Below are 13,773 nucleotides of genomic sequence, written 5' to 3'. Positions count from 1 at the left end.
TCCCCGGTTCTTTCTTCCTCTCTGACCCTTCTCGAATATTTGTAGTGGTGCCAGTCGATGCTGACATTAATAGATTTTTTGTGAAAGATTATCAAACTTTTTTGTGATTTTTATTTTTATTGTTGTAACTTTTTGTTTTATCTTTGTTAAAGCTTTCATATTGTAGATTCGAGCTTGTCACTAATGTTAAGATTAAATAATAATAATAATAATAATAATAATAAAAATAATAATAATAACAATAATAATAATAATAAAAATAATAATAATAAAGTTTGTCACTAATGTTAATAATAAATAATAATAATAACAATAATGATAATAAAAATAATAATAAAATAATAATAATAATTATAACAACAACAATAATAATAATATTAACAACAACAATAATAATTATAATAATAATAATAATAATAAAGTTTGTCACAAATGTGGATTAATTTCTGCATTTTAGAGTCATGCAATTATTATCAACTCACTACGTTCTCTTTGAGAACTACCGTTCGTGTTAATTAGAGTATGAGTGACAACAAGTCTTCCCATATTTCTAGTACTCATCTTTCTATAACCTTTGCAAATTATTTTGCTTTAGCGTAATAGCCGTTTAACAGTGATTTCTCGTTCGTAGTGACTATTGTTCGTCACTAGAATTTGGGTAGCAATAAGCCTCTTCAAGGCCCCAGTCCTTTTCGCATCCATCCAATGGAAGTCCGGTTTGTGTGTTCTCTCCTCGGTCTTCCATACCTCTTGACACTACTTAGGAATTTAGTGTTAACTTACAATTATACAGATTTCAATGATTTCATGTGATGTTTCTGTGTGTTTTACATCTGTAGTAGTTTCTATAAATTCAACTTGCTCTTGTAGCCCATGTGTGTTAGTCTCCGCATACCAGGGGTTGCCTTAATATTTCAGCCGTTTTCATAATTGGTGTCCGTTGCATCTTCTCAGCCATTGCTCAGATTCCAATCTCTCCCATTCTTTCCTCACACATTTCGGTATTGTTCTTGGTACTCTTATTATTATTCGTGCTGTCTTTACTTTATTCATTTTCTATATCCCTTTGTGTTCTCTAGCAAGTTCTGTATATTTGTCTTGCTTCTCTGTCTCCATGATCTAAAATCTGTGGTCTGCTGGAACTGCAACAGTGATCTAGTAAGACTCTACCTCCTTGCTAACTATTATGACATCCGGTCTTCTTGCTTGGATGTATTAATCTGTGTATATTCATATCTCACATGATTTCTGTATTTTCATTTTTAAGTACTGCTGCCGATTTTTGTTTTAACCATTCGTCTGGGTGTTAAAGAGGCAGCGTACTACCTCCTTTCCTACTTAAACGTATCTATTTTTAGACATTTATTTTGAAGTGGGTAAACAATAAAAAAAGTGGACACCATAACAAAAATAAAACTAACACAAAAGACACATATATAACTAGTAGAAATAATAATAATAATAATAATAATAATAATAATCATAATAAACCAACCCCGTACAACAACAACCATAAATAAAAGTAAAAATACTAATAACGAACAAGATAAATGCAACTGTAGATATCGGACATTTTGCCCACTCCAAAACAAATGTCTAACCAAAAGCATAGTTTACCAGATCACAATATTTGCGAAGGAAACCCCGAATAACAAGAAATATTACGATGGATTACTTCCTTAGATTTCAAAAGTACATTCAATAATAAAAAAGACTGTATGAAAACAACGCTAGCAAACAAATACTGGGAACTCAAAGAAAGCGGACGTTCGCCGGTAGTCGAATGGAAAAGAATAAGACAAGCAAACACATGTAGAGACCTAGACGATCCATGTAGATTATGCCTTCATGAAAAATTTGCTATCCTATACTTTAAAGAACCCAAACATCTATAAACTATAGGGGAGAAATAGCGAACAACTGTGTTCACAGGATAAAATTTACTCTAGGATAGAGATACAAAATAATACTAAAACTAACAAAAACAATAGAAAATAAACAAATAAATAAATAAAAAATATATAAACATGCATATACATAAATTATCACACACATATATATATATGCATATATGTATGTATGTATATATATATATGCATATATATATATACTAGCAAAAGTACCCGTCGTTGACTGAGTTCAAAAACAGCCTACAGAAAATGGACTCTGATTTATGAAAGTACGATAAGTTATGAAAAGGAAGGGTTGTAAAGAGATAGCTTTGATTTGGGGGTATCAATACCAAAGCAAAATATGACGAAAGTAAAAATAAAATAGATACACCCCATAATTTATTATACCATACCTGTTCACACTGAAACACTTATCACAATATTCTGTGAATCTATATTAAGAAACCTTGTTAAACTTTGTGACATATTTTCATTTTATGGAGGTCAGGTGCGAACGAACACCCCATAATTTTATTATACCACATTTCTTCAAACTGAAACATAATTATCAAAGTATACTTACGCAGATAGATATGAAAAGTCTTTATTAAAGTTTGTGCCTATTTCGATTCCATGGAGGCCAGGCGCGAACGGAGACCCCACAATTTTATTATACCATCCCTATTTAAGTTAAAACATACTTATCAAAGTATTCTTATATACATCTATATCAAAAACACTTGTAAAAGTTTTTTTTATTTTTAAATTGTTTATTTCCATACATTGTGGACCAGGCGCGAACGCAGACTCCACAATTTTAATGAACCACCATTCTGCCAGATCAAACATACCCATTCCTGTGTCTCGATACATGTTTTATCATTATATGTGATCAGTTTTCTATAATAGTCAACCATACACGAGCCTATTCATGACCAGACATACACACAGACCTTCAGCTTTATATATATATATATATATATATATATATATATATATAAACTACCATATAAAAATGTTTACAGATTCATAACAGGTCAAGACACTAGATATCTACGCTTAATAGCACATACAAAGGAACGGGTCAACCGGAGGTCAAATGGGCCTTTGTCCTGTAAGTTCTTGCTCATTGGCTGCTTAGGAAGGGAGCGGTGGATACTAGAAAGCTGATCGGCTTACTAAAAACTCAATAGAATGTGCGTATATAAAAAGGCGAGACAACCACACAATTCTCGCATAAGCCTGAAGAATCCTAGAGTGGATGAAACGCGGAATATTCAGTATAGCTTAATCGCCATATATATTTTATAACTTACTAACTAGCTCTACCTAAGTATTGAGCACTGTTGAAGTAAATACTTCAAGTTTACGCATAAATTTATACTTTCGTATATTAATTTATGTTAATAAATGAAGTAGTTATATATTTATATATATATATCAATATATATATATATATTGATATGTATATATAAATATCTATCGATCTATCTATCTATCTATCTATCTATCTATCTATATATATATATATATATATATATATATTTCAAAATAAAAAGTTCTATTCTAATTCTAGCTAAGTACTGCGGAGAAAATCTAACGGCAAATAAGGTTACTCGTCGTATTGAGAGAAACAAATTGAGACAAGAATAAAATAATTAAGGTTTGCAAATACATTTAAAATAGACTTACTTCGAAATAAATATTGTATTTACGTCGACGAAACCTGATGATGTAGCTTCCGAGTGATTTATGGTAAGAAAATGTTACGACTTATGCATAATAACGATGAAAAAATATTTTCTTGTACGGATTATAAAACTGAAAAGCAGAATAGAAACACATTTTCCCTGCAGTTATACCTTTTGTTTTGTTTATATGTGTGTGTACTGAAGTTGACCTCACAAATTATTTATTTAACGGTATACATCTAAGCATTGGCCGAAACATATACATAAACATTTTTATGACGTCAACTTCCATGACGTAATATGCGGTGTCATAGCATGTTTCCATGTATAAATTAATACATACATAATGATATGACGTCATCCATAGCGTCATTTTGAAGAAACAGAGACAAGAATACACACATATATATAGGTTTCTGTAAAAGTCTGAGGAAACTACAGAAGGCCCCAAAAAAACGGCTGGGTAGCTGAAACAATAATGTAACTTAACAGAAAGATACGCTAATAAAAAATAAAACGCATATTTGCTCTACAACAGTATTGAAAACTTTCTTCAGTTTTTATTAATTACCATTTCTACTATATATATATATATATATGTATATATATATATGTGTGTGTGTGTGTGCGTATGTGTGTGTGCGTGTGTTTGTGTGTGTGTATTTGTGTGTATGTTTATTTATGAATACTACGTGAACATCGATCTACTTAACAACTATCAGATTCATACTAATTAGATCCTCATTGATATTCTGATATGACCAAAAGACAGCAACAAAATATACTTCAAAATCATCTAAAACAATGCCACGATGAAAATACAGTACTAATACACATTAAACACACAGTCTTACAGAAACAGACACAAACTCTTTATTATTATAAGATCATTTATACCACACTTCCATAAACATAAAACCCCCAAAATGAAGCTAAACATAAAAGAAGTCAAAAGAAACTGTGTTGGCAAGAAATAATAAAATAATATACATTTTGTCTTGTGCTTGTAATATGAATAAAATTACTGATATAAAAATTTCTAAATATTGTACGAAAGAGACACACATCATTTAACCTGTGGGGTCACTTAATACATGCTTTTAAATAATTCATTTCATTTTCAGTGTATGTCCACGTTTTGTGCTATTGATTTTTTGCCCTGTGATTAAATTATACTTTTGTTTCGTAGTTTTTACAATACTAAATTAGATTTTTCGTCAATAAAATTGTTTATAAAAACAACGTTATTCACATATGTACGTATCTATATATTTCGATAAATATCACATACGACTTGTGTCTACGTATTTTAACTATGATCTCTTATGTATCTATCTCTAGTATTATCTAAAATTTATCTTTCTGCGTGTGTGTGAGTTCGTTCCTTATGGCGTCGGAAATGGCTGGGCCGAGTTTTGAAAATTTAACGCAAAGGTATCTGATGCGTCTAACAATGTTCTCGTGTAAGTTTTGTATCGGAATGCGTGGGATAAGTATCGATAATCGATAATCGAAATATCCTTTTCAAACAATGTCCGATTTTAACCAAACTTTACACTGTAATACATTCTAACATAATTATTGCATTTGAAAAGATTGATCACCGCACAAGAAGAAAAGTCCGGATTATGAATTGCATTGTAGATTGTTTTGAAATAAGCTATTATTTACAGCTAATCTTATAAAATTAACAATAGATTCTTTACAGTGCAATGTAGACTACTATGTATTGTACGCTAAATCATTGCGGGGGCATATGGAGCTTTCCCACGGTAACTGCGGTGGTGGTAACTAAGCCAAGTAAGTAATCGATTTGATTGAGCATGGGCGATTTTACCGATTTCGATGACAATACAAGTATGAAAGAGGGTAACATTTGTTGATCTTTATTATACCCTGGACAACGTCGTCTTTCCCTGCTAGTATATATATATATATATATATATATATATATATATATATATACATATATATAGTAATTTATAAAATATATATGGCGATTAAGCTACACTGAATATTCTGCGTTTCATCCACTATAGGATTCGTCAGGCTTAAAGTTTACGCATAAATCTATACTTTCGTATATTAAATTTATGTGAGTAAATGAAGTAGTTATATATATATATATATATATATATATATATATACATATATATATATATATACACCATATATATATGTATATATATATATACATAAATTTTTTCTGGCATATATTGTTTAATAGTACGTAGTGTTTTTGCTTAATGATTCTTTTGTGTAATTCTTCCATTTTTCGAATGGTCATTCTTATGTCTCGGTCGAATTTGTGTCGGAAAGTATCGTAGTCGTTTTCGTTTATCTGTTTTTTAAGTACTTTTAACTGATCTTCTTCGGTCGTCTTCAGTCACTTTTTGAATATTTTTTTTGTTTGATATGCACATTGATATGTAATTTACAGTTTTTTTTATTTTATTAATAAATATATTTAATTACAACATATATATAGATATACGTATGTAACTATATGTGCCTATATATATACACAGACATATACACTTGTGCCCGATATTATTCATACCCCTCGGATCTTTGAGATTTCTATAAGAATATTGCTCAAACCAGAAGGTAGACAATATTAAAGGGATTTCAAACAATAAATCAAGCATAAGCATTTAATTTAAACTCAACAAATAAATAAATTATGCAAGTTTGAAACATTATACAAAGAAAAACAATAATGGCACTAGTTCAAAATTATTCATACCTCTCTTACTAATAGTCAATAGCATGCCCTTTATTCTTAATAACTGCCTGTAACCGTTTGGGATATTTATCAACAAGGTTTTTACAAGCATCAACACTGATTTTTGACCATTCTTCAATGCAGTAGTTCTCCAAATCCCTCAAATTTCTAGGTTTCCGCTTTTTAACCTCAGTTTTCAATATGTGCCAGAGGTTTTCGATAGGGTTCAGGTCGGGACTCTGGCTAGGCCATTCCAAAACATTAATTTGATTATCCTCAAACCATTTCTTGACTATTTTGGCAGTATGTTTTGGATCATTATCCTGTTGAAGGACCCAGTTTGGTCCTAAATGGAGCTTCTCCGCATCCTGTCTAATGTTTTTCTGGAGTATCTCCAAATATTGCTCCTTCTTCATGGTTCCATCTATCTTGACCAAACTACCTGGACCACTAGTCGAAAAGGAGCCCCAAAACATTAGGCTACCACCACCATGTTTCACCGTGGGTATGGTGTTCTTTGGGTTGTAAGCTTCTCCTTTCTTCCTTCAAACGTAAAACATATGGCTAAACAATTCAATTTTTGTTTCGTCAGTCCACAAAATACTTGAGAAAACGGACTCTGGAGAATTCACATGGGTCCTAGCAAACTTTAGACGTGCTGCAAGGTGTTTTCCAGTGTGCAATGGAGTCCTTCTTGGTCTTCTTCCTTTCAGACCATTTTCATGCAGAGTCCTTTGCAATGTTTGCCTTGATATTTTTATGCCAGAAGACTCCAGATTTTCTAAAATGTCCTTAGTAGTGGTGGTTGGATTTGCATTAACACTTCTTACAATATTCCTGGTGGCTCTAGCAGACAGTTTCCTTTTCCTTCCTCTACCAATCAAGTTGTTTGTTGTGTGGTGCTCTGGAATTTTTTGATTATGCTCTGTACTGTTGCTGTAGGGACCTCAAATTTCTTGGAAATTGACTTGTAACCTAAACGATCCTTATGTGAATTCACAATTTTAGTCCTAAGATCATTACTAAGCTCTTTTTTCTTCCTCATTCTAATAATTTTTATTCTTTTATTGGTTTTCAGTTGATATCATTTTAATTTCTGAAAAATGCAAAAAACGAAATGAAATTAATCAAAGGTTGTATAAAAGCATTCAAAATAAGAATCAAACAGAAAACAAACAGTCAGAAACTCGATTAATACTGAAAAAATAAGGGGGTATGATTATTTTTGAACATTGCAGATTTTATAAATAGCTGTATATTTCTTTTATTACAAGTATCCCGAGATTTTAAAATGACGAAAATGATCAGAAGAGGTTTATTAAGAATATGTATCAATATGGACGTAAACAATAAATTCTTACAAAAGTTACACCTAATAAACTCAATTTTCAAGGGGGGGTATGAATAATATCGGGCACAAGTGTATATATATATATATATATATATATATAATTATTCACTATAATTATTATCATATACATTTTCACCCCCCAAAAAAGCAGACTGGCACTTTGTTGTAGGGGGCTACTATCAGGGACATAGGCATGAGGGGTACTGTGTAGGAAGTTGGGCAGCAAGCTGTCGGTTTACGTTACACTTGAACTTCTGCATGCCAGTACAGCTGGGGAAGCAGGGACCCGGAATGGAATTCCAAAGTCTAGCTGTTCTGGAGAAGAAACTACTGGAGTAGAAGGCTCTCTTACATCTAGGGATCTCTACAATGTAGGGGTGGGATTTAGCTGCTTGTCGGGTTTGTCGGTGGTATTTACGTCGAGAGGGCACAAGTGCTTGCAGTTCTTCAGAGCATTCTCCGTTAAAGTACTTGTAGAAAAAGCAGAGGGATTCAACGTTTCATCGATGGGACAGAGGCTGAAGTTTAGATGACAGTTCAGTACCTATCAGATTTTGAACCTTATCTAGGAGCGAGAGACTAGTAGAAGATGCACCAGGCCAAATATGACAACAATACTCCATACATCGGCGAATGGTGGCCTTATACTTTCGGGCGTTAGTAGCTTTCTAGCGAGGTAGAGAGAACCCACCTTCTTTGCGGCGGTCTTGGCGATACTCTCAATGTAATTATTCCAACTCATTTTTCCTGTGAACGTTAGGCCAATGAGTTTGAAAGATGTACTTTCAGATAAAAAAGTCATTGACTATTGCTATTAGTGGTAGAGAAGGTTTCTTGTAATTACTGAAGGAAACGAGTTTAGTCTTGACAGCATTTAATGTGACCATCCATTTATGTCCCCATTCCACTACAGATCGGAGATCATCCTCTAGTGTTTCTTCCATTTCTTTAGATATGTGTTCATTTGTTTTCCTGTCGTGTCTGTTATAGAGCGTGGTGTCGTCAGCATATATACCCATCTCTTTTTTTTTACATGTAGTTCACCACTTATCAAGGCCTAATGGCCACTCAGGGATAAGGGTTATTGTGTGTACAGTAATCAAAGGGATAGTGTAGCAATAGTACTGGAGAATTGGTAAGGTGTCATTACTTAGGGAGGCGGTTCATCAGGAATTTGTTTGTGTTGGACTTGAAGACATCCAGGTTGAAGTCGGGATGGAAACAGGCAAGCGGAACAAAGTTCCACAGGCGTGCAGTTCTAAGAAAGAAGCTTTGTTAATGGTATCTACGTTTTGATTTAGGCACAGATAGGGAGTGGGGAAAATTATTGACGGTGGTTTCAGCTAGTCGGGTGTTTTTTGAAAAAGATTGGCGAGGGGGGACCTGAGAATGGAGCTCAGACGAGCATCTGCTATGGAAATAACGATAGAACAATGACAGGCTCGCTACGTCTCTTCTGTGGGAAAGAGGTTGCAGGGTAGAGAAAAGGGCATACCCCACCAAGCGACGGAGTCTATTTTGTACTCTGTCAAGGCAGGATAGGCTGTTTTTAGCAGCTCCCGCCCAGATGTGACAGCAGTGTTCCATCTTTGGACGTACTTGGCTCTTATATAGATAGAGAATTGCATCATTAGTTAGATATCTTATGGAGCGGTAGAAGGATCCCACTATTTTCCCAGCGACCTTGGCCACCGACTTGATGTATGTGTTCCATTTAAGATCAGGTGTGAAGGTCAAACCCAGGAGTTTATCAAAACCAGGGGCCTCCCTTAGACGAGAGCCATCCATTTAAATTGATGCCAGATGGGGATCAGGGCGTTTTTGATGTAGAGATAGGAGCTTGATCTCAGATGCATTAAAGGTAACCAGCAACCTCTTTCCCCACTGTACCACGCGCTCAAGATCAGAGGAAAGAGAATCAGGGAGAACATCATCATCTACGGCCTTTGATGTGTTGCCATAGATGATCGTGTCATAAGCATAGATGTCAACAAAAGATTTTAGTATGTATTTTCGGAGATCATTGATGTAGATCAGGAAGAGAGTTGGGCCCAGTATGGACCCCTGAGGGACTCCAGCATTAATACTGTGGGCCTCTGATTTCTGCCCATCAACCACTACTCTTATGAGCCTATCTGAGAGAAATGACTTAATGATAGAGAAAACATTTCCAGTTATACCGTAGCTGGAAATCTTGTGTAGTAGGCCTTTATGCCAAACCTCATCGAAGGCTTTTGATATGTCGAAGCAGTTGCCCTAGAAATTAAGCCTTTGTCGAGAGATTCGCTATTTCTGAGATGTAACCGTTAGCACATCTGCTGTAGATCTAGTAGAGCGGAAACCATATTGCGTGTCGCTAAGAAGGTTATTTCTGCTGAGGTGGTTGACTACTTCTCTATTTATTGTGGATTCCAGCAAACTCATGACACACAGGAGACTTATTGGTCTGTACTGAGAGGGGGATGACTAATCACCTGAATTATTAAATACAGGGCAAACTGATGAGGTTTTTCAGGGTGTTTGGAAGCACTTCTCCTTAAGGCAACGCTTAAACAGTTTGGTAAGTTTGAAGGCAAGTTCTGGTTGTAATTTTCTTAACACTATAATTGGAATACCGTCGGAGTCAAGGTTCTTGATTAGCTTGGGGATCTCAAGCACAGATAGTTGTATGTTGCATAGCGTGTTGTCTGTTATAGGAGGAAATATGGGGAGGTGATGGCCTTCCTCACACAGGGTAGAATTTTCCGCAAAGTTTTTGCAAATAGTTTAGCCTTGTCTGATGCTGTTGAGATGACCTCTGGTCCATTCATAATGGCTGGGATAGAACGCACGTTTCTGTTCAGGATCCTATTTGCTATTTGCCAGAACTGGTGGGAACTAACCCGCTGATCAGCTACTTTGGGTTTAACGTATTGAGCATATAGTTCTCTTGCATTTTTTATTACTCTTTTACAGTGGTTGCTGCTGGTCCTGAAAGCAGCTTTAGTTTCAGTGCATCTATTACGTTGGTAGCTACGGAGAAAGCGATTTCTGTGTGAGATGGCAGCAGCATATTCAGGGGAGAACCATGGTTGGATGTTAGGTTTTTGTTAGAAATTTTTGGATGATATGAATTGGTCTATGCCTACAAGTAACAATTCGGTCAGGTCTGATATTATAGAGGACACATCCTTTTTAAACATGGAATGGAGAGGTAGATCAGATATGAATGTACGGAAACTATCCCAGTCCGCCATAGAGTATCGGTATACAGTACGGTGGAGAGGTACGTCTGTAGATTTATTATATTTCATTTTTATCTTAACTGATACGACGCAGTGGTCGGAGGATCCCAGAGGAGATAGAAGGGAACATGAGCATAGATCAGGGGAAGTGGATAGAAAAAGGTCTAGAAGGCTTGCGTACTGACCGGTACTATGGGCCACATGGGTGGGCTCGAGGACAATCTGAGTGAGGTCATAGGCAATGTCAAAATCATGACAGAACCTCCCCTCATCATCAGTCTTATTTGAGTGGATCAGCCATTCCACATTATGGACATTGAAGTCACCGCAAATGTGAATGTTAGCCGAGGGATTAGCAGACAGGATGTGGTCAATTTTTTTCTAATATACTCCTAAAGACAGTAACTCCGTTGTTGTGGGGGCGATAAAGGGCAAATATAAATGCGGTGGTGTAAGCAAGTACAACCTGGAAGCTCATATAAGGTAGATTAGGGCTGCCACATGGGAAGCCATCTTTAATGTAGGCACATATTCCATGCCCGTGGCGATCTTGGGGGTCAGATTTAGATGTTAAGTTAGAGTATCCTTTAATTATGAACTCATCTAGGGAGGTGGTCGGCCCTATTCCAGTTTCGCTTAGAAAGAATATGTCAGGTTTCGTCTCCTGTAATTGGGTTTCAAACTCTGGAAGGTTAGAACGTAGACCCCTGATGTTGGAGAAGGATACCTGGTAGTAGGGGTCTACGTAGGAGGATGGGGTTCTAGTTTTATTCGTGTTTTCTTTTTTAAGATATTTTATGCTGAGGATTTTGGGGTTTGTGGGACAGGTCAGCATACTTGGTTAGAGTAAAACAGAGAGGGAAAGTAAGAGAGGAAAAACAGAATCTTTTTTTGTAGCACATGATAAGGTAAAGCCGTAACAATTACCCACTAGTATGGCATTGAGAGGCCCCACCAGAGACTACTGCATGGTCCACAATCCATTCACCAAATGGCAACACAGCAGCCCCAGTGCTTTGCACCTGCTGATAGGGCAGCCTCTTTAGTGATTATTCCAAGATTCGGGTCCCTGACTATCAGGCGGTTAACGTCAGCACAGATGAAAACGTTTACCTCCAGCACCCTTACTAATGACATGGCCGCAAGGATAGACATAGAGATAGATAATTTCCGACATCTCAGACTACTGTTCACGAAGTACTACCGACCTGGGAAGCAGCTTTTTCTTCACACTTTGTCAGAAACATCACTCATTAGAAATGAGGACTGAGGGACAAAAACGGAGAAGTGAGAGTTACTTGAGCTGCCGATAACACATCCACTGCATTATCTACTCTCCATTAAAAATGGTAAGAGGGACTTATTTATATCTACTTAGTAATGTCCCTTGCCCATTCCCAGTTTAGAATAGAATTTGAAGATAGTCTCCCCTCCCATATTAATCCGTGGAAGTTTTTTTTTTTTTTTTTTTTGATACCTCGCGATAGAACCTTCGAGATTAAACTTGTAATTACGTTTCAATAATGCAACTTGTTAGGTCAGCTAATGTTTTTAGATTTAAAGGTTATTTTAGAGTAACACCAGGCATATTTAACAAAAAAAAAGTTTAAAACACGAGTAATAAGACATGATAGGTGATGTTGAGGAGTTTCAATTTTTAGTAAAACTGCAATAAGAGAACAAAAATAAATAAATAATATATATATATATATATATATATATATATATAATACGCAAAAATTGGCAAAATTAAGACAGGATAAATTTCAACAGTTATAGATAAAGTTTTTAACTTAGCTCTGAAGGCACCGACTCTTTCTTCCGAGGGCATCTCGAAAACTGACTGGTAGCTAGCACACTTGGGTTGTTCTGGTACTTAAGGGATGTGGCGGGTGTGGGGGTTAAATGCTTTTATTCTTTTTTTCATTATTTTACTTATTTATTTATTTATTTTTTGCTTTTGGTACCTCGCGATAGAACCTTCGAGATTAAACCTGTAATTACGTTTCAATGGTGCAACTTGTGAGGTCAGCTTATGTGCTTAGATTGGGAGCATCTTATTTAAAGGCTAGTTTAGGGTAACACCAGGCGTATTTAGAAAAAAAAAGTTTAAAACACGAGTAATAAGATATGATAGGTAATGTTGATGAGTTTCTAACAAACAATTTTGTCAGGGAGGTCATTTATGAATGTTAGGAATAACAGAGGTCCAAGAATAGACCCCTAAGGCACTCCCGCATTTATATCTTATTGTTTAGATGTACGACCGTCGAAGACAACCTGGATTTTCTCTTATCTAAGAAGGATTTAATTATGTTATGTATTCTTCCAGTAATACCATATGATCTGATTTTCCTGAGAAGACCTTCATCCGATACCCTGTCAAAAGCCTAAGATATATCTAGAGCTACCGCTCTACCTTCCACTGCTTTGTCCAGTGACTGGTATATTCGTTCTGAGATTACAGTAAGGATGTCTGCTGTGGAACGAGCTTTCCTAAATCCATATTGTTGGTCAGTCAGAAGTTTAGTATCTGTAAAATGATTGACTAGAGTTTGGTTAATTATGGTCTCAAATATTTTGGCGAAAAGTGGGAGAAGGCTAATGGAACGATAATTTACTGGGCCAGTTCTGTCGCCAGAATTCTTGAAAACTGGTACTACAGAAGCAGTTTTCCAGCAGGCATGAAAGCAAGATTCATTAAGCATTTGTTTGTAAAGTTTGGAGAGAACTGAAGCTACTTCAGCTGACCACTTTTTTAACAGCGTAGCCGGGATAAGATAAGGTCCACATGATTTTGCGGTGTCAAGATTTCTTATGATAGCATGCACCTAAGAAGGGTGATTTTCAGACCGTCTAGTGTGGCGTCTGTCCGCAAAGGAAAGTCAGG

This window comes from Euprymna scolopes, chromosome 10, assembly GCF_053919585.1.
Source record: "Euprymna scolopes isolate OS-2025 chromosome 10, ASM5391958v1, whole genome shotgun sequence".
Taxonomy (NCBI): domain Eukaryota; kingdom Metazoa; phylum Mollusca; class Cephalopoda; order Sepiida; family Sepiolidae; genus Euprymna; species Euprymna scolopes.
This window is presented reverse-complemented; position numbering follows the sequence as displayed.